A 5,370-nucleotide genomic window follows, 5' to 3' on the forward strand; every position below is an offset into this window, starting at 1 on the left:
ATGTCTAAAAGTTGTTCTTATTTTGGGCTTGTACCACAGTAAGAGCCAAGATTTTAAACTCTACTAAACACAAAACAAAGAAAAAGACTTTATATATTCATGTTCATTTAAGAAAATACTAGTAGTGGTGTATTATTTTTAAGTATACAGTTAATATGTTTGGAGTTATTTAAAATTTATATTGAGAAAAATGTATTTTCACTATTGCTGTAGACGAGCACCTACATACGACTATTAAATTGTTGTTTTATATCAAACAACTTTTATAATACTCATTTTTATTGTTATAATATTTTATAAATTTTAAGGAATATGACAAAAAAGATATTGTAGGTATTGAAGGGGGGTCTTTGGGAGGAACAGTGGTACAAAAGGGAAATGAATGTGATTCAATTATACTTAATTGAAATAAGTTTTTAAATGTTAACAAATTCAGATAAATTGAAATCATGTAACTTTTCTCATCATAATGCAATAAAAGTTTAAAAAAAAAAAAGAGTATAACTTTGGCCTAGGACAGGGAAGTAGGCTCAGATATCTTGGTCACCCTGATTAGCCCTTAGAAACAGTGATCTCGGCACTTTGTTTATTGCCCTGCTTGTTCCTTGATTATTTGTGTTTATTGTCTTGCTTGTTCCTTAACCTAGAACTGACCTTATTACTTGCATGTAATTAAAATGGTATAAAAGCAGATTGGGAAAAAAATAAACCCGCCTCAGCCTCAGAACTGTCTGGGGTCATGTTACAATGTTGTCTTTTTTCTTTTTAATCCTGGATCCTGCCCTGGAGAACTTGTTGACTGAGCTGGCTTGGTCATAATAGAACAAGGTTGTCATGTTCCAGTCCCAGTAAACAGCAGAACTTGGCAGCTTTGTCCATGTGGCTCTGGCTTTAGAGTCAAGAATAGAAGGGTTTACTGGGACAATTGATGCTGGTTAGCTGGAGCTAAGAAATGAGCAGTGCTTAAGAAGAAACTAGTACCACGGAGGTGAAATCTTCTGGGGAGTGTTTTCTCAGAGCCCAGAATAAATATTTTCCAGAGATAACCAAGGTTGTACATCATGCTACAGCTGGACTTGGTAATGTTTTGAAGGCATGGAGGGGTCATAGAGAGCAGCTGAGGCTTGAAATTGTGAGAGGCCAGGAAAGGCCATTGGTGAAATTGCAGCCTCAGTTGCAGTTGACAGCCCAGGACTGAAGGGGAAATTCAAAGAAGTTAAGGATTGGTACTGTAAGACCCCAACCCTCAGTGGCATTTACTTTGAGATGCCCCCGAATGAAACTCCAAAAAGCAGATCGATGCAAAAGCAAGAGGTTTATTTTCTGGTGCATCAGGGGTCAACCCTAAATCAGTTGTGATGAGAAGGTGAACCCGAATAGCTATTAAAAGTAATTTTTATACTTTTTAGGGGCACAGGTTACATCAGCAAGGTTACAGTTCAAACTTATTGGCTAAGCATATTGACCTTTAAATTTATTGGCTAGCAAGCATGACATGCATTTGAACTCTACCTGGGACTTTCCAGAGGGTCAGGTAACATCAGTCAGTACATTCTGAGAATTTACTCAAGAATATTCCTGTGGGTGGAGAATGGAACTTGGCCTAGACTTGACTCCAGGTAAGAGGAGGAAGCTGTAAGGAGGATGTGGGACTGGAAAACCCCTTAGGGTCCCTTAGTACCATGAAGAGAGCCTGTGAGAGGCTATTGGTGAAGCCTAGTTGCAGTGGAAAAGCCCAGAATATTGGAGATACCAGTACCATAGGATGACCACCAAGAACAGCAGCAGCACCAGTGGAGTGGATCAACCAGTGCTACCGAGGGTGGAGCTGGAGAAATGATGTAAGCCCTATGGTGGGGCTCAAAAGATTAAGTGTGGATCAAGTAGCTGTGAAGTTGAAGTTGCCTTGGGTATCCCCGAGCTATTGGATAATAGCCAAGGGAAGCTGCTAACCAGGAACAAGGCCAAGAGAACAGAGCTTGTTGCAGTCAACAAGGATGGAAGGAGTGGGAGAGAGATCTGAAGAGTCCTTTACATCGTACCTGGAGATTCAGAGTTTGGAGTTTCCCCTGATGTTTTTGGTCTTGCTTTGGTCCAGTATTACCTCACTATGACATTTTGGAACAATAATGTATATCCTGTGATTGATTGTATAGGGAATTACAGTTAAGACCTGCTGAGGTGATTTCAGAGGGTGGAGGTAATAGAGGGAGGTAGTTATAGATTCCAGTTGGGGGCATTGACCAGTTGCAGAAATGAGGATTATAATTGGCATGAGTGTTTCTACCTTATCTGGTTAAAATGTATTTGTACAGATATTTGTGTTTTCTTTCCTCATGTCATGTAACATCAATTAAGAGAATATCAGTGACTATCTTACTTGAGATACTAAAAGAATGTCCCTCAATGGACATTGCCCTCTATTCCAAATTTATAATGAAATGTGGTCATACAAGGTATAGTCATATCATGTTAGGTATAATTGTCATGGTTGTTTTCATTTGGAAATTAAGTAGGACATAAGAGGATATGATTTTTTAATTTAACTTAATTTGGAAATTAAGTAGGATACTTGTAATGGCTATTCTTGGTTGTCCATTTGATTACATCTGGAATTAACTAAAACTTAAATGTCTGGGCACACTGGTGACAGACGTTTTCTTAATTAAATACTTTGACAAGGGTAACCCAATTCTAACCCAAATCCTTGAGGTGGGACTGTACACCTATAACCCAGATCTTTGGAGATGCATACGCCCACCTTTCATCTAAGCCACATCTGCTGCCTTCTAAAGGACATGGAAGGAGGAGAGGCTCTCTTCCTGTTCAGTCTTGCTCTGTCTAGCAAGTCCATTCCTTCACAGGCATTAGAGCCTACTTCCTCAAGATTCCAGTGCTCACTGAAGACCACCTAAGACATCCAGCCTGGTGGACTGAACAAGAACTGGATTCTTGGACCTTCCATTGGTAGACAGGCATTGTTAGACCACAGACAGAAAGCCATTCTGATAAAACCATTTAGATAGATAGGTAGATACATACATACATACACACATACACAGATACTGATTCTATATGTTCTATTCTTCTAGAGGAACTAGACTAATACAGCGTGTGTCTGTTGCTCATGTCCCACACCTAAATAAGTTTAGAATGTCAACATTAAAACTGTTCCATTTATGTACACCTTAGAACCTAGACCAACTTTATAAATGGCCATTCTTCCTCACACTTCTAATTTTCTTTTCTTTTCTTTTTTAAGATTTATTTATTTTATTTATTTTATGTGTATGAGTACATTGTAGCTGTACAGATGGCAGTGAGCTATCGTGTGGCTGCTGGGAATTGAACTCAGGATGACCCCCACTCATTCCAGCCCCATTTGCTCCTGTGTAATACACTGTAGCTGTCTTCAGATGAACCAGAAGGAGGTGTCATATCTCATTATGGGTGGTTGTGAGCCACCATATAGTTGCTGGGATCCAAACTCAGGACCTTCGGAAGAGCAGTCAGTGCTCTTACCCACTGAGCCATCTCGCCAGCCCCACTCTTCTAATTTTCAATGGATTTCCTGTAGCAAACACCCTTTTTGGGTTCAGAGAGTACTGTCCTATTTATGTTTCTAGTATTGTCAAACCTATGCCTTCAATTCACATGCTGAAAGTCATCAGCATAAATTTAGTTTATTCCTTATGTTACAGTTAGAGCATTACTCTGATGTCTCTCCTAGGTCTACATGGAGGTAGATCCTACTGACCTGTGAGTTTCATTTCTGGTTAGTACAGTCATTTTACTATAAGAAGGGAAAGTGAATAATGGCCTGGTTGAGAACTTTCTACAAGGAGAATTTAGACATCTGAAAGAATTCTGAAGTAATTTTCACTTACCTTTCAGAAAAGAATTTCAAAAACAGCAAAATAGGTTCCGGGCATCCATTGTCCACTGGAGCTTAGCTCTCCACCTGTTACATAGGACTGTGGTTAGCTGGATTGCATGTTACCCTTCTCCTCAGGGAATGAAGGAATCTTTATTATGGGAGCCAAGACCACACGGCATGTCCTTTCTCCGTGCTCTGCCTTTTGCTGCTCAACCTTTACATCTCCTAATAACCACCTCTATTTTCCTTCTCCCGAACCTGAAATTTCCATAACCTGAAATAGACACAAGGCAGAAGTCTCCACCAATAAGCAATGCCCCAAACCTGAAATGGACAGTACTCATGTATCCCTGATAAAACTCAGCCTGGCTTCAAATACTAAGGTGACATAACCAGCAAGGAAGCAGAATGGGGATTATATCTGAGGATGAATGGGTCTGCCAGGCTGGAGGGGGTAACAAGAGATAGTACTGTGGGCAGAAAAACTCAAGTGGGACCTACATTTAAATGTATATGCATATACACACATGTACACACATACATATGCGTGAACACATAAGATGGAGAATTTAGGGGGAAAGAACCAGTGGGAGGCACAAAGGGCGAAAGCTGAGCAGTGTGGGAAAGAACATGAGCAACGTGGACTAATTCTGTGCATGAAAACTTAAGGGAACCCTGTGTTTTCTATGCTAACCATTAATATTAAGGAAAGCATTATATCCCTGGCTAAAACACACTAGCTAAAGTACACCATTCAATACTTTCACCACACAGTGGTTTTAGTTTTTACACAGCTGATATCAACTCCATCAGTAGTAAACCCCAAATTCTTACGCGATTAGACAACCTGAGCCTCAGTCGTGCCAGGTGTCAGGCTGGGGAGTCTGGGCTAAGCTGGTTTTTTGTTTTTAATAGTTTTTAAGGTTCTTGGGCTGCCTCCCCACTCTATTCCAGCTTTTAAGAGCTCACTATACTTAGGATTTCTTGTGTAAAAAATGCCTTGGAGGAAAAAGAGCAGATAATTGGACAAATGTCGGACTCTTCTGCACTAGGGTCAGGCAAGTTCTGTGCTGGGATGCAGAAGCCGGAGGGAAGAGCTGACAGACCTTAAGGATAACCAGGAGATAAAAGGCGGCGGGACTCAGCTGAAGTCGGGAGAGGACAGTCTTGAATGTAAAAGCACTTCCTTTTAGTGCTAACTGAAGCCTGGGAAGGGGGGATTTAGGTATTGCTTGTTGAGACATAAAACTAAGGACTTGGGATTCTGGTATCGGGAGAGTCCAGTCTGGCCACACCAGCTTCAGCGACTCCTTATTTTTGGCGATAGAACTACGGACTTTTGAAATCTGGGAAAGGGAGCAGACAGTTTCAAGAAGTAAAGCGGATGGCAGTGGTGGCGCACGCCTTTAATCCCAGCACTTGGGAGGCGGAGGCAAGCGGATTTCTGGGTTCGAGGACAGCTTGGTCTACAGAGTGAGTTCCAGGGAAGCCAA

The 5,370-nt window shown here is 40.9% G+C and overlaps 1 long non-coding RNA gene across 3 annotated transcripts in view; it reads right to left on the bottom strand.

Annotated features, from left to right (window-relative positions):
• The window catches only part of LOC116099173, a 16,591-nt gene that overhangs the window by 11,010 nt on the left and 211 nt on the right, over window positions 1-5,370 (bottom strand). For all 3 annotated transcript variants that reach the window (XR_004122099.1, XR_004122101.1, XR_004122100.1), the window contains exon 2: window positions 3,888-3,961. This is a non-coding gene — a long non-coding RNA (uncharacterized LOC116099173). The remainder of the gene's footprint in view (window positions 1-3,887; window positions 3,962-5,370) is intronic.

This window comes from Mastomys coucha, unplaced genomic scaffold (genome assembly GCF_008632895.1).
Source record: "Mastomys coucha isolate ucsf_1 unplaced genomic scaffold, UCSF_Mcou_1 pScaffold20, whole genome shotgun sequence".
Taxonomy (NCBI): Eukaryota; Metazoa; Chordata; class Mammalia; order Rodentia; family Muridae; genus Mastomys; species Mastomys coucha.